Source organism: Hemiscyllium ocellatum, chromosome 19 (assembly GCF_020745735.1).
Source record: "Hemiscyllium ocellatum isolate sHemOce1 chromosome 19, sHemOce1.pat.X.cur, whole genome shotgun sequence".
Classification (NCBI taxonomy): Eukaryota; Metazoa; Chordata; class Chondrichthyes; order Orectolobiformes; family Hemiscylliidae; genus Hemiscyllium; species Hemiscyllium ocellatum.
The window spans coordinates 58383624-58410657 of NC_083419.1; positions in this window are offsets into that span (position 1 = coordinate 58383624).

The window sequence follows — 27034 nt, forward strand, 5'->3', positions numbered from 1 at the left end:
AATATGAAGGTGTTTGCTGGTCTCCCAGGATTCAGAGCTAGCATGACAGTGTTCACTGACCATGCTTTTACAGATTGGATGTCTTGCTATACAAATAAAGGTAGATCCTGTAGCATGTGAGACATTTCAAAACAGGCAATAAAGAAACAGAACACAATTATTATGATGGACTCTAAAAGATCACGGCCATGAACATTTGGAACAAATTAATATTACCGCCAAAGAGAATTATGTGAATTGACAAGAGTCCCCCAGGTTGCCACAACACTTGAACACTCTGTCCAAATAAAAAAGGACTTGACATCAACAAAATATCTGCTTCCCAGTCAAGGCAACTCAAAAGGTGAATCAAAGCCCTCAGATCCTAATGGAATACTCTCAGTTGGCAGTGTGACAGGAGTGTGGTGACTGAAAGTTTTTCATGTCTCACACCAAGCCCCTCTCTCTCACGTCAGGGTTTCATTTCACACAAACTACTCAAGCTTGGGATTTACAGGCAGGCAGAGCTGATAAGGATCTGCTTAGGAGGAGAGAGCTGACAGCTTTATTAATCGGCAGTGAATCCGGCGATGAATTTTAATGGACACTTTTTCACTCCATTGCATAAACACAATAGATACTAAATGCAACACAAGAGGTTGGGGAACTGTCTTTTTCTTGGCTTTATTCCATTTGTTGGCATGACCACACTGAACACATTAAATGTAATCTTTAAGCTTCACCATTTAAGCTCTTGCTACATTCTCCCTGGACTCATGTAAACAGTTCAGATCTAATTTTTTTGATAATGGAGCAAACATATTCTTTCCCTAAAGTGCACAGTTTAATCTATTGATTTGAAGCCATGCATCAATCAGCTCGGCTTTAGAGAGAAATACGAGTGGCATACATTTTGCTACCTTCGCTAATATCTGAATGCAAGCCGTATGGTTGTACTTCTCAATAATTATAAACACAGGACGGTGTGGTTATTGTATTTGGCAGCTAAAGTTTTATAATTGTATTTCTCTTCAAAATTCGCTGGGACACTATCTGGCAGAGCTAATGGCTAGTGTATTTTGGTAAAAACGTATTGCATAAATTCAAGGTTCGGGTAGCCAGCAGCATATTTGGGTGCCAAAGCTAGACTGGCTTCTAGCTTAGGGTACAGCGAAGGTCACCCTGAAAAAGAAAGCTCTCCCACCCCTAGCCACAAAGGTGGCCTGGCTACTCTTTGTATTTTCTTACTGAATAGTTCATATGGAGGCACCCTCTTGTTGGAGCACCCTTGCAGCTAATGTACTTGAGCTGGTTGCTTCCCTGAAGCTGGATTGTCCCTCTGACTTCTAGAATCTCGTCTCACCTCTGTGCGCAAAATTCAGCCCAAGGCATTTTCTGCATTCCAAGAGGAGTCTTTATCGGGAGGAGTAATGCTAAGAAATTAGATGAGGTAAAAAGACCTTTACATATGCCATTCCTCGATTAAAATAAGTGTTCCAGATTTTCCAAATGTCCCAAAAGTATGTTACACCAAGTTACTTATGAAGTGCAGCCACCACTTTGGTTCCATACAAACAGTGAATGTAAATGATGCGTTGCTGCTAATGATGGCACAGTGGCTCAGTGGTTAGCACTGCTGCCTCACAGCGCCAGGGACCCAGGTTTGCTTCCAGCCTCAAGCGACTGTCTGTGTGGAGTTTGCACATTCTCCCCGTGTCTGTGTAGATTTCCTCCTGCTGCTCCGGTTTCTTCTCACAGTCCAAAGATGTGCAGGTTAGGTGAAAGGCGATGCTAACTTGCCCATAGTCTCCAGGGCTGTGCAGGCTAAGTAGGTTAGCTGTGGGAAATGCAGAGTTATTGGGATGTGGTGGATCTGGGTGGAATGCTCCTTGAAGGTTGGTGTAGACTTGATGGGCTAAATGGCCTGCTTGCACATTCCAGTGGGGATTCTATGACACCCATAAAGCACATTGTTTTTCTTTAGAAAATGTCAGAGAAAATGGCAGACATTGCCTTGATTTAATATTTCATTCCAAATAATGTACCTTTGGCATTGCAGCACTCCACCATTATGACAACCTGGATAGTGACTCGTACCAAGTCAGAGGTACGAGTGCTACCAGTGCACCAGAATGACTTCTTCCATAATATAAATAAACATGGAATACATTGTCTTATTGATGTTTATGTAACAATTGCTTTCAAAAATATTCTTTATGAAATGATCTGGTTATAAATAGCAACAAAACTGTTTTCAGTTGCAATAAAACTTAGCTATATGATTATATCTTTACAATGTATCTGAGTGACTAATGGGAATATCATCATATTAAATATTAATGTCTACAAGTAAGATAATCACAAAACACAGGCCAATCAATCATAATTATTTAAATAACTAAAACTCTTTTACTGAAAAATATAGTCCCAAACATTGAAGGAAAACCCCAGAGGAAAGAGCAGTTAATTGATCACACCACATCTAGATATCACCATCAGAATGTCTGGGAATGATTCATCTTTCCCTTCCATCCCAGTTAGAAGCCACACTTTTAGAGGGATCAAAAAGGAGCTACAGCAGTGCTCCAAACACCCCTTGACCTTGATTTCCCATTGTAGTTCCCGCTTAGGGCAGAATCTTCCCACCTTCTGATTGACATTGTCTTTGGTGAGAAAGCTGGGAAAACAGGGCGATATCGGCAGTAAGGATAGTTAGGACTCTGATGGTGATATCGAGATGTGATTTGATCAATTGACTGCTCTTTCCTCTGGGGTTTGCCTTCAATGTTTGGGACTATATTTTTCAGTAAAAGAGTTTTAGCTATATAAATAAGTATGATTGATTGGCCTGAGTTTTGTGATTATCTTACTTGTAGACATTAATATTTTATATGATGATATTCCCATTAGTCACTCAGATACATTGTAAAGATATAATCTTATAGCTAAGTACAAAAAGGTCCATTTTCCAACCAAGTGTTGAACGGTGGGATGAGAATCACACCAATGAACAGTGAGACGTCTGTTCACAACTGCTTCCGTGCATTGATATTGCAACACTGAAGTAGTGAACTGGCCTCTGAGTGAGTCGGAAATATGTCATGATGGTTGTGTACAATGCAGGCAGATCATAGCACACAAAGTGCATTAGGGTAATAGGACAGAGTGAGGAATACATTACGGCTACAGAGAAGATGCGCAAAGAGCGAGATCAACATTAATAATGTTTGTCAGATGCCACCATCCTTGTGGAAGATTGCAGGTCATCGTTACCCTGAGATGTTGGGTAATTCGGGATAAGATGGGTGCCCAGAGAAGATGTCGGTGAGTTGCAGGTACCCTCTCAAACTTTCATGTTGGGAGTTGTCGCTATCCAACTTCTCTCCTGTGGCTGGAAAAATAGCAAATTATATTCAAATCGGTGGAATTAGGTAATAATTAAATGTTAATTCCTGCAAACAAGCCAACCACTGCTCACCGGTGCAATTCTCACCCAGCTGTTGAAACATGCGGAAAATTGGACATTTATTTCTTGATGCTAACGACCTCATTTTTCTGATCTTGTCATATTTTTCCAACTGACTCAACATTGTCCATGCCACTCAGGGCCCGGGAAAACATCACTCAGCAAATATAATCATTAAGTCAATGAACCCAGATATTCTGCAGGACAGAAGGCAAATTTTAACCATTTGCATAATCCCTTCCAACATCACTAAATTCCTTTCGTTATCCTTGACTATAAAGTCTTACATTTAAACTTGCAGCCCTACCCCTCAAAGCTATGATTTAAGGTAAAATCTTTCTTCCAATGTTGGCACATTCTATAATAAGGATGGACACAGACCAAATGACACTATAAATTATTTTTGACATGGCTTTGTTCTGTCCATGTCCAAAATAGTCTTCCTGATGGAATTATGATTAAATTATTTAACCCTGGGTGCAGTTTGTGCAGGTGTCTGACCAATACACTAATGAAGATTGTCAGAGCAAACAGATTCAGATGATGCATATAAATATTGTGAGGGTGAAGTGAACACTTGGGGGAGAATGTTTCCCTTCACACAGATGCTCACTCACAGTATAGATCCTAAAGCACACCCATACTTTACAAAATATAATTATCTGTCCATTCCTATAGTACATTTGCTTTTCACTGAATGTATTTGCCAATCTGACATGTTTATTATATATGATCTTCAATAACTTTTAAGGATATAAGAAACAAAATTATCATCCTTGCCCTCAGCTACTTGGGTGTTTGTTGTGAAACTCTGATGCCACATATTTTGGCTGTGGTTTTGCTTATTGTTCATGTTGATCTCGCTCTATGTGCACATTCTCTGCAGCCCTAATGTTGTATTCCTCACTCTGTCCTTTTACCCTAGTGCACTTTTTATAGTATTATCTGCCTGTGTTCTTCACAAAACTTTTCACTGTACCTAGGTACATCCCACCGTACAATAATAATTCAGATCAAATCAAATCAAATTATTAGGTTTGTTTTGTTGTTATTTTCCACCAGTCATTAATGGGGAGATTTGATTAAACTAGTCATGAATAATACTCACCCTTTCTTCACAATGGCTGGATCAAAGTAAAGTGAAACATAAGGCTAGGTTACCAGGCAATCTTTTCTGTTTCCTTTCAGTGTGCCTCAGGGATCAGTGTTGGGACCGCAATTTTCACAATTTACATAGACAGTTTGGAGTTGGGGATTATGTGCTGTGTGTCAAATTTTGCAGATGACCCTAAGATGAGTGGTGGAGCAAAGTGTGCAGAGCACTGTGAAACTTTGCAAAGGGACATAGATAGCTTAAGTGAGTGGGCAAAGGTCTGGCAGATGAAGTACAATGTAAATAAATGTAAAGTCATCCTTTTTTGTGGAATAACAGTAAAAAGGACTATTACTTGAATGGTAAAAAATTGCAGCATGCTGCTGTGCAGAGGGATCTGGGTGGGTCTGTAGGTGCAACAGGTAATTAGGAAGGCAATTGTAATTTTGTCCTTCATTGCTAGAGGGATGGAGTTTAAAAGCACGAAGGTTATGTTGCAGCTGTACAGGCTGCTGGTGAGTCCACCTGGAGTACTGCATGCAACTTTGGTCTCCTTTCTTGAGAAAGGATGTACAGGCACTGGAGGGGGTGCAGAGGAGGTTCACTAGGTTGATTCTAGAATTGAGGGGGTTAGGTTATGAGGAGAGACTGAGTAGACTGGCATTATGTTCATTGGAATTTAGAAGAATGAGGGGGGATCTTATTAGAAACATATAAAGTTATGAAGGGAATAGATAGGATAGATGTAGAGAGGATATTTCCACTGGCGGGTGTAACTAGGACAAGAGTCTCAAAATGAGGGGGAGCAGATTTGGGACTGAATTGAAGAGAAACATCTTCACCCAGAGGGTTGTGAATCTATGGAATTCCCTGCTTTGTGAAGTAGCTGAGGCTTCCTCAGCAAATTTCTTTAAAGTTAAGATAAATAAGTTTTTGAACAATAAATGAATTAAGGGTTATGATGAGTGGGCGGGTAAGTGAAGCTGAGACCACAAAAAGATCAGCCATGATCTTGCTGAATACAGGTGAGGTGCCGAAGGACTGAAGGGTTGCTCATGTTGTCTCCCTGTACAGGAAGGGTAGTAGGGATATTCCAGGTAACTACAGACCAGTGATCCTGACGTCGGTGGTGGGAAAGTTGCTGGAGAGAGTACTGAGAGATAGGATCTATTTATATTTAGAAAAGAATGAGCTTATCAGTGATAGGCCACATGGTTTTTTGCTGGGGAAATCATGCCTTACCAACTTAATAGAGTTCTTCGAGGAAATGACCAAGTTGTTAGATGAAGGAAGGGCTGTTGATGTCATATGCATGGACTTTAGTAAGGTGTTTGATAAGGTTCCCCATTGTACACTAATGGAGAAAGTGGAGTCACACGGCGTGCACGGTGTTCTAGCTAGGTGGATAAAGAACTGGTTGAGCAACAGGAGACAGAGAGTAGTAGTTGAAGGAAGTTTCTCAAAATGGAGAAAGGTGACCAGTGGTGTTCCACAGGGGTCAGTGTTGGGGCCACTGTTGTTTGTAATATACATAAATGATCTAGAAGAGGGCACTGTTGGTATAATCAGCAAGTTTGCAGATGACACAAAGATTGGTGGAGTAGTAGAAAACATAAGGAACTGTCAGAGAATACAGGAGGATATAGATAGACTGGAGAGTTGAGCAGAAAAGTGGCAGGTGGCTTTCAATCCAGACAAATGTGAGGTGATGCGTTTAGGCAAGTCTAATTCTACAGCGAATTATACAATGAATGGAAGAGCCTTGGGAAAAGTTGATGGGCAGAGAGATCTGGGAGAGCAGGTCCATTGTACCCTGATGGTTGCTGCACAGGTGGATAGAGTGGTGAAGAAGGCATATAGTATGCTTGCCTTCATTGGATAGGGTATTGAATATAAGAGCTGGCAAGTCATGTTAAAGTTGTACAAAACATTGGTTCGGCTGCATTTAGAATACTGTGTACAGTTCTGGTTGCCACATTACCAAAAGGATGTGAACGCTTTGGAGAGGGTGCAGAGAAGTTTTACGAGGATGTTGCCTGGCATGGAAGGTGCTAGCCATGAAGAGAGGTTGAGTAGCTTAGGTTTATTTTCACTAGAAAAAAGGAGATTGAGGGGGGGACCTGATTGAGATATACAAAATCATGAAGGGTATAGACAGGGTGGATAGAGACAAGCTTTTTCCCAGGGTGAAGGATTCAATAACAAGAGATCATGCTTTCAAGGTGAGAAGTGGAAAGTTTAAGGGGGATACACGCGGCAAGTACTTCACACAGAGGGTGGTGGGCATTTGGAACACGTTGTCAGCAGAGGTGGTAGAGGCAGGCACGGTAGATTCATTTAAGATGCGTCTGGATAGATGCAAGAGTAGGTGGGGAGCAGAGGGATACAAATGCTTAGGACTTGACTAACAGGTTCAGATATTACATTTGGATTGGCTCAGACTTAGAGGGCCGAAGGGCCTGTTCCTGGGCTGTAAATTTTCTTTGTTCTTTGTTCTTTGAATGGCGGGGCAGGCTTGAAGGGCCAGAAGGCCTACTCCTGTTCCTGGTCCTTATGTTCTGATGTTCTTTATCACTGTTTGAACAGTGGTAAGTGGAGGACTCAGTCAGTTATCTTTCTTGTGTTTTCTTCCTGGACGTGGGATCCAAGGTTTTAAATTCGGGTTGGCAATATCACTCTTGGATGCACTAAAGAATCAGATCACCAACCTTCACATGTGGTGTGCCATCAGCCAAGTCCAGCATGGTCTGTGCAGCATGCCAACTCAAGAAGTGCATACATATGGGTCACCCTGCAAGTAATGGAAACAACTGTGTGGGTAATACCATGTACATATCGGCTGGTGTGAGGCCTATTTTCTAATTTGGATCGAATATGCCCATTCTATGACTTTGCACATTCAGGGCCAAGGCTGGTCCAGCATTAGTTTTATTTACAGGGGCAGGCATCCAACTTGCGATTAAAGGTCATTTTGAAGAACTCTGTCAAAGCAAAGTGTTTGAAATGTTTCTGGAGGCGTTGCAGTGAGACACTAGATTTGGCAGGGAGTGTTGCTGCAGTATCAGTGAGCGAAAATGTGCAGGCGATGTTGTTTTGGGTAAGTCCGACTTACATCAAATAGTTTGGAAGGATTTCTGTCTTGAGGTCCAGTGAGTTTTCTTGCTGTACTTTACCAACTCGCTTCAGTAACTACCTACCCTGTGCCTTTGGCATTCGTCACATATGATTCCAGTCCATCTTACCACTCGCCATTTCCATCCAATTCAGCACTCAGAAGATATCCCAGAATCCTTTGGATTGCTGACTACAGCACATTCTCTAAAAGTTCCAAGGTGTACGACTGAAGTGCAGAAGGGTCAGTAAGTGGATCAGAGATCTGCCATGAGGGTTCTTAAAGGCTAGATGCCAATGTCCATGGATGTGGGGCATGTGGGTCTGATGCCCATTGAGTATGCCTTGCATTGTCTATGACCAGTGTCTAACACAGAAGTCCTTCAGAACAAGCAGTGAGCTGAATTCACCGAATGCCCGTTCTGACTTCCATAGAAAAAATTGTCTCAGCCTGCTCTTGCCCCACCAAACTCATCTCTGCATACCTCGACACGGTCCTGTCCCCCTTAGTCCAAGAACTCCCCACCTACGTTCGGGACACCACCCATGCCCTCCACCTCCTCCATGATTTTCACTTCCCTGGTCCCCAAAGCCTTATCTTCACCATGGACATCCAGTCCCTGCACACCTCCATCCCTCATCATGAAGGACTCAAAGCCCTCCGTTTCTTCCTTTCCCGCCGTACCAACCAGTACCCTTCCACTGACACCCTCCTTCGACTGACTGAACTGGTCCTTACTCTGAACAACTTCTCTTTCCAATCCGCCCACTTCCTCCAAACCAAAGGAGTAGCCATAGGCACCCACATTGGCCCCAGCTATGCCTGCCTCTTCGTAGGATATGTGGAACAGTCCATCTTCCGCAGCTACACTGGCACCACTCCCCACCTTTACCCCCGCTACATCGATGACTGTATCGGCGCTGCCTCATGCTTCCACGAGGAGGTTGAACAGTTCATCCACTTTACCAACACCTTCCACCCCGACCTCAAATTTACCTGGACCGTCTCAGACTCCTCCCTCCCCTTCCTAGACCTCTCCATTTCTATCTCGGACAACCGAATCAACATGGACATTTACTATAAACCGACCAACTCCCACAGCTACCTAGACTACACCTCCTCCCACCCTGCCCCCTGTAAAAACTCCATCCCATATTCCCAATTCCTTCATCTCTGCCGCATCTGCTCCCAGGAGGACCAGTTCCAATATCATACAACCCAGATGGCCTCCTTCTTCAAAGACCGCAATTTCCCCCCAGACGTGATCGACGATGCCCTCCACCGCATCTCCTCCACTTCCCACTCCTCAGCCCTTGAGCCCCGCCCCTCCAATCGCCACAAGGACAGAACCCCACTGGCCCTCACCTACCACCTTACCAACCTCCATATACATCGTATCATCCGTTGTCATTTCCGCCACCTCCAAACGGACCCCACCACCACGAATATATTTCCCTGCCCTCCCCTATCAGTGTTCCGAAAAGACCACTCCCTCCATGACTCCCTTGTCAGGTCCACACCCCCCACCAACCCAACCTCCACTCCCGGCACCTTCGCCTGCAACCGCAAGAAATGTAAAACTTGCGCTCACACCTCCCTCCCTTACATCTCTCCAAGACCCCAAGGGATCCTTCCATATCTGACACAAATTCACCTGCACCTCCACACACATCATTTACTGCATCCGCTGCACCCGATGTGGCCTCCTCTATATTGGGGGGACAGGCCACCTACTTGCGGAACGTTTCGGCGAACACCTCTGGGACACCTGGACCAACCAACCCAACCACCCCGTGGCTCAACACTTCAACTCTCCCTCCCACTCCACCAAGAATATGCAGGTCCTTGGACTCCTCCGTCGTCAGACCATAGCAACACGACGGCTGGAGGAAGAGCGCCTCATCTTCCGCCTAGGGATAAACTCAGATTTCTCCAGTTTCCTCATTTCCCCTCCCCCCACCTTGTCTCAGTCCCAACCCTCGAACTCAGCACCACTTTCCTAACCTATAATCTTCTTCCTGACCTCTCTGCCCCCACTTCCACTCCGGCCTATCACCCTCACCTTAACCTCCTTCCACCTATCGCATTTCCAACGCCCTTCCCCTAAGTCCCTCCTCCCTATCTTTTATCTTAGCCTGCTTGGCACACTCTCCTCATTCCTGAAGAAGGGCTCATGCCCGAAACATCGATTCTCCTGCTCCTTGGATGCTGCCTGACCAGCTGCGCTTTTCCAGCAACACATTTTCAGCTCTGATCTCCAGCATCTGCAGTCCCCAACTTCTCCTAAAAAATTCTCAATGGCTTATTTGGAGCATTTGGTAAGATAGGAAGCTGAAAATTAATATGGTGAGATAGGCCATGCCTTTAACAAGCAATGAATCTCTTCAACAGCCAACTTGCCAGTACCTAGTGAGAATCTTGCCACATTGCTCATCGAAAGCATAAAAGATGGAGCAAGTTGGTCTTGAAGTTTCGACCCACCAGATGTCTTGTCTCATTCTGCCACACACCATAGACCATACTACACAGATCTTGAAAAGATTCCATCTATTGATCGTTTTTCCCTTAATACCCAGTAATAATACATATACAGGGTGACCCCACGTATCCGCTGAATCACTTTCTGTGGTTTCAGTTACCCAAGGATCACCATGACCTGAACATATTATAGGGAACCAGAGACCAGGAGGCTGCTGGGAAGGAACTTTTCCCATTGAAATGAATGCGATCGCTCTTATCCGCAGTTTCAGGCTTCCGCGGTAGGTCCTGGAATGTATCTCCCACAGGTATGGGAAGGACTACCGCAGTGGTAAATAGAAACTGGTTTCAATGCTTTAAACTCATATCTGTTACGCTTTAAGTTGAAGGAGGAGCTATTTATGGCAGGCCTTCCTTTTCAAATGTAGCTAATAGCTATCCAACAGTAAAGTAATTATTTTCAGCAGATATTTGAAAGGAAAAGCGAAAATGAGATTTAAATTAAAGTTGAGTGAAATTGATAAAGGTATTTGAGAATTCTCCAGAAAATAGTCTAAAGGCTAAAGTTAGATAAGGTCCATTAGTAAGCGCCAGGAGTGCAACCATTTCAAACAATTTGATTGATGAAAGTGATACATCAACAGGAAAGTAACCCTCTAGGTAGATACTAAGGGAAACAAGGACTGAATAGTTAAGTGCTGTGTGCATTGTTGATTGAAGTGATATAGAAAGGTTGGTTTGTACTGTCTTTTATATCTGTATTTTGACTGAGACCAGGATGATAATCCACAATTCACATATAAATGGGTGGGGAAATCTAAGCACTTTTTTTTTCAGGAAAACTGGAGTCACTTTCAACTCCTGAGATACTTCCCAAAGACAGTAGCAAGGTCTGCCTCCTCCTGACTGCCGAATTTGTATGCCTTGTTCCAGTGAGTGCAAGTTGGCTCCTTCTAAGCAGTGGACCATTGTTGGACATCTTCTCCATGATGTGGTTAGTCACAGCCTGTCGTTCATAATCGGAGCACAATTCATTTGTACTGTCAGGTTACAGAGAGAATTCACTAATCATGCGTAGAGTGGTTTGCCATTGTCCCTGAGGGACAAGACTCTAGTTCCAAATGGGACTCAAAAATGGCTGGATTGGCGTATGGCACAGAATGAAGGCATTGTGACTGCTGTGAATTGTGCGAAATTTACATTATGATAGTCCATACCCGATCGCAAACTAACCACAAAGACAAGTTGAGGAAATTTTTGTGGTTCTAGAAGCTCTTTCTTGTGAAATATTGGAGGTGCAGAGTCATCTGCATGAAATGCATGACCCCCAAACTACTGAGGAATTCCACTTTCCCAGCAGAGTCAAATGTCCACTCATCCTGCGGTGTCTGCTTATTGAGAAGACAATGACTTCCCACCCCCTGGTATACTGGGTCTTAAAGACTTCATTGACGCAGTACTGCATGTCGCATTAAGAAATATTGGTAATGTTGATGAGTTCTGGGTGGAAGGATCCTGAGGCATGTAGATTAAGGACTATGTTGACCTTGAGTCACTGGCAGCACCTCGTCTGTAGCTACAAGTCCTGTTCAAGGTGTGAAATGTAGTTGCTGTAGGCACTGTTCCAGGCTGAGGTGAAGGAGTGTTGTTCACTGGAAAACCTAAGTGGGTAAATCCTTCAGTTGTGAACCCTCCTCCCTCTGTAAATGGCTTCTTCTCTCTTCTACATCTCCACATCTGCCCAATGGTCCCCATCTCTGAAAACAATTTGTCAGCTCAGAGACCTTTTAAATCCATTCTACTTCCAGGGTCCAGAGAGACTCCCAGCTGATTGCAAGAACTTTTGTGAACTCCTTCAACTACACAATAAAGATAATTACCAGTGAGTCTGTTGCATCTGAAGTCAGAGGAACCTCACCTGAAGTTTTTGTTGTCAACTCTTTCTGTTTGTCATTTATATAAATGATTTGGATAAGAATATAGAAGGCATTGTTAGTAAGTGTGTGGATGACACCAACATTGGTGGTACAATGGACTGTGGCAAAATTTATCTAAGATTACAAAGACATCTTGATCACTTGGGTCAATGGACTGACGAGTGGCAAATGGAGTTTAATTTGGAGTCATAGAGACTTAGAGAGGTACAGCACGGAAACAGACCCTTTGGTCCAAGTCGTCCATGCCAACCAGATATCCCAATCTAATCTAGTCCCACTTGCCAGCACCCTGCCCATATCCCTCCAAACTCTTCCTATTCATATACCCATCCAAATGCCTCTTAAATGTTGCAATTGTACTAACCTCCATCACTTCCTCTGGCAGCTCATTCCATACACCTACCACCCTCTGCGAGAAACAATTACCCCTTAGGTCTCTTTTATATCTTTCTCCCCTCACTCTAAACCTATGCCCTCTAGTTCTGGACTTCCCCACCCCAAGGAAAAGACTTTGTCTATTTACCCTATCTATGTTCCTCATGATCTTATAAATCTTTATAAGGTTACCCCTCAGCCTTCGACGCTCCAGGGAAAACAATCCCCAGCCTATTCAACCACTCCCAAAACCCAAATCCTCCAACTCCTTGTAAATCTTTTCTGAACCCTTTCAACTTCCACAACATCCTTCCAATAGGAAAGAGACTAGACTTACATAGTCCAATTTAGATAAATGTAAGACATTGTATTTTGGTAAAACAAACAAGGCCAGGACCTATACAATTAAAAGGAGAGCCTCGAGCAGTTAGGACAGAGAGACCGAGGGGTTCAGGTACATAATTCTTTGAGGTTTGTGTCACATGTAGATAGGGTGGTTAAGAAGGCATTTAGCATGCTTGCCTTCATTGCTCACACCTTTGAGTATAGGAGTTGGGACATTACATTGAGGTTATAAAAAACATTATTGAGGCTACTCCTGGAGTACACGATCTAGTTCTGATTGTCCTGTTTTAGGAAGGATAGTATTGAGCTGGAGAGGGTTCAGAAGAAATTTACCAAAACCTTGCCTGGAAAGGAGGGTTTTTTTTATATAGGGAGGGGCTGAATAGAATGGGACTTTTTTCACTGAAATGTAGGAGGTTGAGGGGTGACCTTAGAGAGGTTTGTAAAATCATGAGGGGTATAGATAAGGTGACGAGCAGGAGTCTTTTCCCTAAGGTTGGGGATTTCAAAACTAAGGGACATATGCTTTACATGAGACGAGTAAGATTTAAAAAAGACATGAGTCTTTTTTTTACACAGAGAGTGTTCATGTGTAGAATGAACTTCCAGAGGAAGTGGTGGATGCAAGTAAAGTTACAATGTTTAAAAGACATTTGGATAAGTTCATGAAATAAGAAATATTTGGAAGGAAATGGGCCAAGTGCAGGCAGGTGGGATTAGTTTAGTTTGGGAACAGGGTCAGCATGGATTGGTTGGACCGAAGGGTCTATTTCCATGCTGTGTGACTCTATCACTCTATAATACGAGAGTGCCTCATGTAAGTGCGTTTTAAAATTAGATTTTAACAGGATCAGCAAGGTCTAAAATAAAGGTCAAGTTGTTAAATCAGTATTCAAGTACTCAGCAGAAAAAGTAGACAAGTACACCACCACCATCACAGACTTCATTAGCAAATGCGAGGACAACTGCATACCAATTAAGTCAAGCACAGTGTACCCCAACCAGCAGTCTTGGATGAACCAGGAATCCACTTCCGACTGAAGATCAGGCATGCAGCATTCAAGTCAGACAAGCCAGACCGATATAAAAAATTCAGATATAATCTCCATAAAGCCAGCATGGAAGCCAAGAGGCAGTACCAGACCAAGTTAGAGGCCCAAACCTACCATAGAGACAACTGCTGCCTGTAGCAAGGTCTAAACAACATAATGGGATACAAAATGAATTAAAGCAAGCTCGCAGATAAAGACACATCCCTCCCTGATGCGCTCAATATTTTCGATGCTCGGTTTGAGCAGAATGCCAGTGGCACAGTGCCATCTACTCTGACAGCCCTGGACACACCTGTGCCCACTATCTTCCTGGGAGTCAACCCAAGGAAAGCGACGGGCGTGGATGGTATCTCCAGCCAAGCACTCAGGTCCTGTGCAGACCAGCTGGCTGAGGTATTCACTGACATCTTCGACCTCTCGCTCCTCCAATCCAAAATCTCCACCTGCTTCAAGAAGGCCACCATCATCCCCGCACCTAAGAAAGCACGTGCAACGTGCCTTAATGACTACCATCCAGTGGCTCTGACCTCCATAATCATGAAATGTTTTGAAAGGCTGGTCATGGGCCATATCAACTCCAGGCTGTGAAGATCGCCTTATTCCTAACTCTGCACTCATCCCCGGAACAACTGAACAACAAGGACACCTACACCAGACTCCTGCTCATCGACTACTGCTCCACCTTTAACACCAGTATCTCCTCCAGGCTGACCTCAAAATTTCCAGATCCAGGTCTTGGCTCCGCCCTCTGCAACTGGATCCTCAGCTTTCTGACCCACAAACCACCTTCAGTGAAGATAGATGACTGCACCTCCTTCACAATATCACTCAACACTGGAGCCCCCCCTCCCCCCAAGGATGCTTTTGAAGCCCCCTACTGTTCTCCTTGTATACCCACATCCATGTAGCCAAGTTCCAAATGAATGCCATCTACAAATTTGCTGTGGTCAGGATGGATATCAACTAATGATCAGTTACAATACCGAAAGGAGATAGAGGACATGGTGATGTGGCACAATGGTAATAACCTCTCTCTCAATGTCGGCAAAATTAAAGAACTGATTGTTGACTTCAGAAAGAAAGGAGAACAACCTTCCCCCCCCCACCCCTGCCATGCCCTCATGGTGTACATCAACAGAGCAGAGGTTGAGAGAATTGAGAGGGTCAAGTTCCTAAGAGAGATGATAACCAACAAACTGCCCTGGACTTCCCAGTAGATGCGATGGTCAAGAAGGCACAACAATACCTCCTCTTCCTCAGGTGGCTCAGCAAATTCAACATGTCCATAAGGAACATCAGCAACCATTACAGATGCACCACAGAAAGCACACTGTCCAGGTGTATAACAGCCTAGTACAACAACAGCTCTGCCCACGACCATAAGAAACTACAGCAGTGGTATACAGAGCCCAGGCCATCATGAAAGCCAACCTCCTATCCATGGATTCTACTTACACCTCATGGTGCTGTGGAAAGGCTGTCAACATCATCAAAGAGACAACGTAAAGCGCTAATGCTCATCTGGCAGGCAAAAGATACAGAAGCTTAAACACATGCACCAACAGGTTCAAGAACAACTTCTCCCTTGCTGTTATTAGACTGGTAAATGGACCTCTCTAACTTCTAATAATGTTGATCTTGTTAAGATTAATTTTGCCTTGCGTGCATCCTGTACGATGTAACCTGTATGCTTCGCTCTGTCCAAGTTCTTTTAACTCTATGCTCTGTATGTCAATGATTACAATGATCTGCCTGTACTACTTGCAAACAAAAGTTTTCACTGTACTTCAGTACACATGACAATAAATCACATTAAACTGAATTGAATCGAATCATATCAAATCAAGTGTTTGACACTGACCAAGGTGTCTGTTCATTATATATGTATGGACTGGATATCCTTGCTATCGCCCTTTAAAAGATGGTCTGGTTGGAAGTGGTTTGGAGCAGACTCCTCCTCCATCTTTGGCTCTGCTGGTTCCCAATCCGATTCACAGAAATACAGAGCTGAATGCAGCAGCCTTAGTCTACATCAGCTCCCACTGTGATAAGGAAAGAAACGGAAACTTTTCTATGAAAGATTTGCAAGTTTACAGATTTCTATTAAAAATGGTTGCAGACCAATTATATATTCATAAATTTATCACTTTAAAAATAAATTTATGAATATATAATCGTGAAGATTGACATTGTGATGTTCTATTGTTCATTGGATTTATCAAATTAAAGTATATATTTAGGCAAATAGATAATATAAAGAAAGGACAAAAAAGAACATTATATTAAATATGGCACCAGAATCTTACCAAACTCAAGTGAACATCAAATGGACAGAATGGTGGAACTCACCAAAAATGGAACAATTCCATGCAACAGGTATCAAACGTGAAGGAGAATGCTCATGTACATTCTCTATCACATGATTACGCATTGACAGAGGTTCAAGTGTTTGTGTCAGAAATAATACATTTGTTTTGTTTCTCTGCTGATTGAGTCCAACTCTTATTTGGAGTGTTGAGTGGAGTTCCTTCAGTACCTTGACCAAATGATCATGCTTCATGAGTAAGTCTTTGCAACCTATTGACTTGCATTAAGAGATAAGTTTGATTCTATCATCCCTAGGTGGTCACTCAGATTTGAGTTCCAAATTAGGGGAATAGGTAGCAATGAAGGACATATACCTTAGCTAAATGTTTCTCCTCACTAGTCTGGGAACTTCGAGACTAATTGCAATGCTCCTTTACATTAGTTAAAACAGCGTTGATTTGATACTTTTAACCAAATCAATAACTGGTCTATAGAAATTAAGATTGTCACATTCAATGAATCTCAATTAGTTTGTTGACTTCCACCCAGTGCACCCAAGCAGAGATGAATATCAGATGGGCACAGATTCCTATATACATGCTATCTCTACACATGAAAATACTTTTTAAGCACTACAAATTCTTAAACAACATCACATTAACTAACATTTACTTTAGAATGCACGGTATTTTGAATAGACATAGAAGAATGTATTGGCTATTTCAATTATTAAAACAAACTCAGGTACAGTACTTTACTCAGTGTAAGAACATTGCGGCAACATTACTCATATTCTCCGCTTACTGAACAATAAAGGCCTTTTAAACACAAACAGATCGAGACTGATGATAGCTTACTGAACAATGTAATGTTTATCCTGAACAAGACCGTTATTGAATGCAGCACTTAGGACACCATTATACAGCAAGTACTGATCTCAGACCAGGACCTGGATGCAATGACACAGAGCTGACAGCTTCAACTTGTACTGCCAATGCCAACGGAGCTGCGTGTGTGGTTGCAGACATTCCACTCGCCACTAAAAGATAAGAAATAATGTTTAAGTGTTGGCTCTACAATGAAATTTTAAACTTAGTTGCAATTATACTGCTGAAACGTGAAATCAGAAGTAAGAAACTACATGCCAATATGAATATCGCATCTTTTGCCTCTGTACGTTTCAAATTACTTAATACTTAAATTGGACTGATCAGTTTACATTTATGAAAACTGAAGCAATAATGGCCCACCAGCAACTTCGTAATTTCTTTTGGAATTATTGATTTTTTAAAAAATGAAATAAATCCAAACTACAGATCTTGATAAATTTTGATTTGACCATGCTAACGTCCCCACATGGTGTATGAGGCTATACCTATCTCATTGAAATATATACTTAAATTTTGCAGTGTGAACAGAAAAGAAGGATAACTCATATAAAAAGTAATTACACTCTGCTCAAATCTTATGATTAACCTTCATACTGTTTAGCCAGAGTGAGAACTACTGCTACAGTGTAAGTGTTCCCAATGGACCAACAGTGAATGTGCCCTTAGCACATTGTCACTTTGCATAAGCAAGGGTCTCTTCGCATGAAGAGTTCTTTGTTATTAATACTTGGAACACTGCAAATGTAACCTATTGAAGCCACATAGAAACTTTACTGCTTTGTGATCCAGAAAAAAAACTGTCAGAATTTGTCCCTGAGCTCAATGCTAGTAGTCACGTTGATAATTTAGTTACCCCTCAGTAGAACTGAGAGACCATTGCCGTTTTCAAAAGGAAGCAGAATGTTTGCAGAAATAAGAAGCTGTTTGGCAAAATCTAAAAATATTCCGGTCACCATAACAGAGGATATGGCTCAAAGATGGGTGAGTGCAATCAAAGTACTGAGGAGCCATGATTCAATTAGATAGTAGATCAGACAGAAGTTGAGGATTGAGCTACTCCTATTCCTGTATCTCTAAATAATCATCTACACTCATGAAAAGTGCCATGTAATTCATTAAGACTGCACACAATTCTCTCCCATTCCATAGAAACCATTTTAGGTAGAAGATTTGCAAAAGGGTGATGTAAACCAAATCAGCAACTTGAATATCTAGAAAATAAATTAGCTCATAGCACTGAATAAGACTTCTAGAAACTGAAAGGGTTAGCTGACAGCATGATACAATCATCCTACCCGTCAGGAAAGAAATGACTACACCTTGGAGGAGCTAGCCACTGTGTTGTCTCCAAGTGAGTACTAGAATGTTTCAGTATCAGTAATGTGTACTCCCCTGAGATATTATCGAAAACTTTCATGTAAGTCTGTTATAATACAATGAGGTATTAAGTGCTATGCAAAAAACCTACCCTGTTTATCAAAATATCTTCTGCCAAAAAGTTCATTTGGGCATTCTTCATGATTTGATATCAATGACTTAGATTAATATCAAGAAGAAGGATTTGTAGCAGCCAGTCTACCCAGGGTGTGAGTCCATGTGAGGCACATACTTTACCAAGCTTACACACACATACACACACTCTCTCACATGTACTCACACCCATACACACACACCCACACACACTCACTCTGTCTCTCCTGCACGCACACACATATAGGTTTATGGGGTGAATCTGTATTTGCAGAATTATATTTCATTTTGCTCAAAAAATGTATAACCTACAGTCAATCCATGTAAGATTCTGTAATTCCCACTTCAGAAACAGAACCAGGCTGACTCAAGATTGGCACACAGACAGACTTTAACCTCACACCTTTAATGCATTGTCTGAGCTGAGATGACACATCTTGTTAGAAAACTGAAGTTATCTTGAGAATGTGCCTTAAAAGAAGTTCTGGGATTTATATATATTAATGAATCAAAACTAGCAAAATCATTCTAAAAGATGAAAGATTTAATCTAAGTTTGTTTAATATATTTCAGCCATATCACACTGTAACGTTTTGGTATAAATTCCGTATCTTATGGTCCTTTTCCGCAACCACCTGATGAAGGAGCAGTGCTTCTGAAGCTTGTGCTTCCAATTAAACCTATTGGACTATAACCTGGTGTTGTGTGATTTTTAACTGTGTCCACCCCAGTCCAGCGCTGTCTCCTCCAAATCATGAATGCAATTACAATTCCTCTTTATTTTCAACAATCTCTAAGTGCTTCAAAATAATCTTTTCAGCATATGTGGGAGAAATAATTCTGAAACTTTCAAAAGTTTTCAACTTTAATCAACAGAAATAAAGGAAAGGTTCTCAAAAGGAAACAAAAGAAACAACGTGTCATGGCTGTGGGGTCAGAACCCTAAAGTATTGTGATTTTTAAAAAAATGTAATTCCAAAGTATGTTTTTTTTTAAAAAACAAATCAGTTCTATGATGTGTTATTGTGGCTGATACAGTCAACAATGGCTGCAGATGTAAATTAAGTGGCTAGCAGAACAGATTAACCTCAGGAATGACACATTTACAAATGCGAAGGAACTTCAAACAATGGGATTTCAAAGATGTTAGTTAAAACTGACTGGGCTACGATATCTTAGAAAAAATAATGATGACTACCTGCTGCACAAGAGCCAGCCACCCTCTGTGGAATATACTCCAAACTTTAAAAGATACACAGGAACAAGGGGTGGCATGGTGGCACAGTGGCACAGTGGTTAGCACTGCTGCCTCACAGCGCCAGAGACCCGGGTTCAATTCCCACCTCAGGCGACTGACTGTGTGGAGTTTGCACGTTCTCCCTGTGTCTATGTGGGTTTCCTCCGGTTTCCTCCCTTCACAGTAAATTGCCCGTAGTGTTAGGTAAGAGGTAAATATAGGTGTATGGGTGGGTTGCGGGTCGGTGTGGACTTGTTGGGCCGAAGGGCCTGTTTCCACACTGTAATGTAATCTAAACTAAAGGGTTAAAAAGCCAATTTCAACCCTAATGGGACTAAACACCCTCATGGTTACTAACCTGTACTCAAGGGTTAACACGTTGAGACATTCACAGTTAAAGAACTATTTCTTTGTTACTTCTCTCACTTCAAGTATTGCGAACAACTTTTAAAAATAGATTGAAGATGAAGGAACTTCAATCAGCTTACAAAACCAAAAATTACAAAAATAGTCTGTTCAAAAAGGTCCCTGGTTCAATCCCGGGTTTCGGCAGACACAGCATTGCTTGTGTGCTCCCTCCTTTGCTGTGGGCAGCATGGTGGCTCAGTGGTTAGCACTGCTACCTCACAGCACCAGTGTCCTAGGCTCGATTCCAGCCTTGGGTGCTGTCTGTGTGGAGTTTGCACATTCTCCCTGTATCTGCGTGGGTTTGCTCTGGTTTCCTCCCAAAGTCCAAAGCTGTGCAGGTAAAACATTTAGTCTGGGAGAAAGGTATCCACAAAGGAAGGGAACATTTCTAAATTAACAAATGGGAGCGAGTCCACTCACCCAGGAGCCTAATAGTTTGAAATAATCTACCAGATCTCATGATGCATTGAGAACCCTCACTTGGAATAAGGTTGTAGCAAAGTAAAAATTACCTTTTTTAGAAAAAAGTAAACTTTTTTTATAAAGTTTCAGTAGCGGTCCAACGTCATTGTTTGGTAATTGAAAATATAATATTCATTAAAGAATTAACTTGAAGATTCGCCATTAAATATAATTGCAACGATTAAAAGTTAAAACATTGAACAACAAAGTCACCTACATTTGCAAACATAAGAAGTTCTGCAACAGCTTTATTTAAATAAGACATAACAGCAGTTACATGCAATGAATCATAGAGCTGTATAGCACAGCAACAATCCAACTCGCCCATACCAACCAGATATCCTAAATTAATCTAGTCCCATTTGCCAGCATTTAGTCCATACCCCTCTAAACCCTTCCTATTCATATACCCATCCAGATGCCTTTCAAATGTTGCAATTGTACCAGCCTCCACTACTGCCTATTGCAGCTCATTCCATACACACACCACCCTCTGTGTGCAAAGGGTGCCCCTCAGGTCCCTTTTAAATCTTTCCCCTCTCACCTTATATCTATGCCCTCTAGTTTTGAACTCCACTATCCTGGGAAAAAGACCTTGGCTACTCATTCTACCTGTGCTCCTCATGGTTTTATAAACCTCTATAAAGTCACCACTCAACTTCCAAAGCTCCGGAGAAAACAGCCAAAGCCTATTCAGCCTCTCCCTATAGCTCAAAACCCCCAATCCAGAAAACATCCTTGTAACCCTTTTCTACACCCTTTCATGTTTAACAGCATCATTCCAATAGCAGGGAGACCAGATCTGAATGCTCTATTCCAAAAATGGCCTAACCAGTATTCTGTACAGCCGCAACATGATCTCCCAACTCTATACTCAATGCACTGACTGATGACGGCCAGTGTACCAAATGCTTCTTCATTACCCCGTCTACCTGTATCTCCACTTTCAAGGAACTATGCATTTGCACCCCTTAGTCTCTTTGTTCGGCATCATGCCCCAGGGCCCCACCATTAACTGTGCAAGCCCTGCCATGATTTGCCTTACCAAAATGCAAAACCTCACATTTAATCTAACTCAGGGAATTAAACTGGATGATCTGGAAGAGACAAAATTGTTTCAGAATTACAGAAGAAATTCTGAGAAGAACAAATGTTTATTCATTACGTAGGCCCATTTCAGATCATATTTGAAAATGACAGAATATGAGAGAAGAGACAGAGACATTTGATAATATTGTAAGAGCATTTAACGATAATTTACATTATACTCCAATTGTATGGTGAGAGAGCAAGATTTATTAGAAGAATAGAGCTTCCAGGAGAATTTCTTGACAACTTTATTAATGGCTTTTGCACATTGTCAGAATTTTGTGATTATGGTGATTTATAGCCGGAATTAATTCAAGACTGAATTGCTGTCAGAATTTCTAATTACCTTCTTATAGACATGCTGCAATCAAAGCGGATATCATATGTAAAAAGCTACTAGATTTGGTAGAAGCTGAAATCTCGAGAGGATGTAAAGGGTTGTTACTAGGAGGAGATAGCGAACGAAGTCTTGCTGCTGTGTGCACTGGTTACTGTTGCTTCCAAGTTATATACTAGAATATTTCAGCAGCAGTAATGAGTATTTCAGTATAGCGTGAGTTCTTACTAAAGACTCTATGTATGTCAGATATAACATAATTAATTATTAAGTGTTACGGAATAAGCTGATTCATGAACAAATGCACCAAAGGAGGAATGATGACCCTGAATCTACCCAGAACTTCCCAGATGATTCAGGTAGACAACCACAAGAAATATCATGCTGGTACAACAGGCCAGCACTGATAGGAATTTCACCTCATATATCATATAACACTTATTCATCTTTACTGAATTCTGCTCTCATGATGTTATAAGGTGGTTCTTATCCAGAAAATTGGATTCATTAGTGAAGAGTTGGTCATTGTATCTGTGCATTCACATGTGCAAGATTACTTTGCTTTCTTCAACATCCTGGTCATTTTCAGATGGGTTTTATTTCTCTCTTCTTATCCATTCCACCTCTCTCTGACTTCACTTTTAGAGTCATGGGCTTCGCTTTTAGAGTTATGGTCCATTGAGTCATAGACGCCTACAGCCTGGGAAAAGGATCTACAGTCCATTGAGTCTGTGCTGGTCAAATAGTGCAACAATTATTTTCAATTTTAAACCTGAACCAAATAAAACATTCCCTATTTGACACCACAGATTACCCTACAAGTAGTACTTAATTTACTGTAAAATGCTTTGAATCATAGACTCCCTACAGTGTGGAAGCAGGCCATTCAGCCCCTCGAATCTCCATCGATCCTTCAAAGAGAATCCCACCCAAAGCCCCACTCCCTACTCTATCCCTGTATTTCTGCATTTCCCATGGCTAATCCAAGTAGCCTGCATATTCCTGGGCACTACGGGAATTTCAGCATGGCCAATCCACCTAACCTGCACATCTTTGGGCTGTGGGAAGAAACCAGAGCACCTGGAGGAAACCCATACAGACACAGGGAGAATATACAAACTGCACGCAGTTGCCCAAGGGTGAAATCAAACCCTGGTCCCTGGCGCTGTGAGGCAGCTGTGCTAACTACTGAGCCCTTTGGGAATGATATGACAGCATTAAAAGAGCTAGATAAATGAGTGTTTCTTTTTACACTATTGCCTGACTGTAATTTGTTTCTCTCAATGAAAACAGCACAAACAGCAGCACTCCCCGTTGTACAATGTGCAGAAAGGTAGAACTCCTTTTTTTTTCTGTACTGAACACGAGCCCACAAACTTATTTCCCTGCCAGGCATCCTCAATAATATATCTAGCAATTGAGACTATCCATCTTAATGAGGCAGGCACTGTTGTTGTATTGCAAACACTAATCGTGTACAAGGTTTCATAAACAGCAGTGAAATGTATGTATAATAATTCTGCTTTCATGTTTGAAATTTGATTAGAATACTGCTCTTTTTCACTAAGTGCCATGAAAGTATTTTATGTTCACCTGAAGTAAACATTCATCTTCGGCAATTTTGAAATTCATGCTTTAAGTCTATTGACCAGAAGTAAAGAGTATAGCTATGTGAGTTACCAGACTACATGACACAGGAACAACTCCAGGACAGAAAGATTTGCCCTGGGTCTAATCAGTACTGAATGATGGTTGTTTCGAAGAAAAATGACAATATCTTACATTAATATATTAAGTGCTTAATGATGCAAAAGTGAATATTAATTCAGTGAAAGGGATATAAAGTGATCAAAAGGTTTGTCCATATTGGATGGCAGTGGAGAAATCCACTGAATGATGCTGGAGGAAGACATGCTCATCATCAGCCTACAATTAGAAACTTACAACATTCTGAAATTTCCACTTTGATCATTCACACGAAGTCATTAGTAGAAAACATTAGTCACCATCAAATCATTAAGCAATGCATTTTCATCCTCAAAGGAATAATGTCAAGGCAGAAGGATTAGAGTCATATACAGATAAGCGTATAATTACCACAGCTTCCATTATTCAGTATGCTCCAACATCACATTCATTTTTAATTGACCTTTCAATTGCAGGGTCGAGGATTTGTAATGTGACTCATGTGAAACACACACCTCGGCACAACATGATGTCAGCTGGAGATGAATCTGAGTTTAATTCCTTGAACATGGTTTTGCCCAGACACTGCCATCCTGGGGATGAAATGAGGCCAGATAAACAAAAAATAGATATCTCTGCCAACAATTTCCAATTTTCCAACTGAATGCATTTTAGAATCAATTTTCATTAAGTGCAGTGAAGGTGTAACAGTTAACACAGCACACTGCAAATGTGAATTCAATTTCAGTTTAGACTTCTATGACATTAATGTCAAGAAGCTTCAATTGACAACTTTGGTTAACTGTGCATTCTAATGAATGAAGACTATCGGCAGTTACAACCCACACCAGCATACGCATGTCTGTTGCTTAAACTCTCATCTATGTTTTTGTTACATCTAGCTCCAACTGTTTTGATGAAAATATCCTCAATCCTCTGTAGAAGTCAGCTCACTCAATCTCTCTAACCCACTTCCTACCCTGTGCAAGGCACATTCATACATCACCTTTTTCCTGTTGATTCAAGTTACTGGTTGGATAAACCAGTGAAATAACATTTGCTATTATCCAAAAACAGCTCTCACAAAAGATGCACCTGCACAGACTGATTTCTCTTAACCAAACCCATAAATGTCCTGATCTAACTGGCAGTTTCCAAAGAAGAACATGTGTGATGCCAAGACATACAAGGCAATGTCCAAGTGCTGGAAAATGGAATTAGAATGGTTACATGGTTATTTTTGACCAGCACAGGCTCAATGGGCTGAAGATCCTTTTCCTAGCTTGTAGGCATCTATGACAAGACTCTAAAATCCAAACCCATCCAGACTCAAAAAAGTCAGAGAGAGATTCGGTGGAATGGACAAGAAGGGAGAAATACAACCAAACTGAAAATGACCAGGATATCAAAGAAAGCAATGCAAAGGTACAATGACCAACTCTTCTTTGACTCTTCCAAGGTACCATCTATCATTTTAATTACTGTGTCACTGTGACAGAGCACTGTTTTATAGAAATAGGCATTGTTCATATAAATAGTTGCTTGAAGATACTGAATTTGTGTGTTGCACTAACAACAGGATAGACAATTATCAGTTCAGGATTGCACTGCAGCTTGCTGGATGCTACACATGTTCACACATACGGGCCTGTCTTCTGCAAACAGAAAGGACACATCCATGCATTGTGGCTCTCTTAATTAAACAAAAGCATTGGAGATAATGAGTTAAAGGGAGAGGCTGAATAGGCTGGGGTTTTTCCCCTGGAGCACTGAAGGTTGAGGGGTGACCTTACAGAAGTTTATAACATCATGAGGGGCACAGATTGGGTAAACAGTCAAGGTCATTTTCCTCAGGTGGGGCAATCCAAAACTAGAGGACATAGGCTTAAAGTCAGAGAGTGGTGAGTGTATTGAACGAGCTGCCAGAGAGGATCTGGTGGGGACGGGTACAATTACAATATTCAAAAGGCCATCTAGATTGGTACATGAATAGGGAGGGTTTAGAGGGATATGTGCCAAATACTGGCAAATGGGGCTAGGTCAGATTGCGATGCCTCGTTGGCGTAGATGAATTGAACCAAAGGTCTGTTTTCATCCTCTATGAACCTATGACTCTATAATAGTCCCCATGGCAAGAATCAGAGTGAACTCAAACAGCACCCACGTATCATGGAGTATGAAGTGTTGATCCTTTTCAAATTTGTCGATCTTACGTCTGTCCCGATAAAATTAAGATAAACATTTTTCAAGCAATATTTTGTTTTATTTTTTTCAAGGCTTATGGGTGTTGTGAGCTAGGACAGTATTTTCTGCTATACCTAAAGGGAGACCATGACACCCTGTTAATGTCACGAGACTATTAATCCAGAATCCCAAGTCATGTTCCGAGGACAATGTTTTGAATGTCACCATGGTAATGTGAAACTTGAAGTCAAGAAAAATCTGGAATAAAAAGTTAGTCTAATGGAAATTATTAAACTGTGGATTGGAATAGTTAGGTAATTACTCTTGATTGATGCAGACTTGATGCACCAAAAGGTATTTGTTTGTGCTGTAAACCTCCAAGAACATGACAGTAAAAGCCAAGCCCATCCAGTATGGAAAACATCAGACAGAGTTTTGGTAGGATAATAAGAAGGGACTGGTACAACTGATTTGAAAATGAACAATTTTTCAAAGAAAGCAAAACCATCTTATCCATGTGAAAGCACAAATACAAAGATCATCTCTTCTCTGTCTCTCCTGAGGTGCCATTGAGCATTTTAATCTCATTAAAAACACCTACTGATTTGATAATGCCCTTTAGGGGCAAATCTGTCACTCCTGCCTCAAGGGCTGGCCTCCATGTGACTCCAGACGCACAACAATGCAATTAACTCTAAGCTGCCCTCCAGCAATTATGAATGGGTAATAAATGCTGGCCTAACCAGTGATGCTCATGTCACATAGCAAATTAAAATAATGTTGTCCTTGTGAAGCTAATGATGAACTACTTTCTTCAACCACTGCAGTCCAATAAGTGGAGGTTCATCAGCAGTGTGGATAACAAGGGAGCTCCATAATGTTGACCAGGCATCAGCAAAAGAACAACAATATAGTGTCTAGTCAGAATGATGCATGAATTGGAGGTGTTCCCATGCATCTATCGCCCATGTGGTGGAGGGGGCTTTCGAATCTGCTGTTAATTTATTCTTTTGTGGGATGTAAAGGGTATCTCTGGAAAGGCCAGCATTTGTTGCCAATTCCCGTTCAGCCTTGTGTGAAATGGCTTGCTAGATTATTTCAGTGGGCAGTTAAGAGTCAACATTACT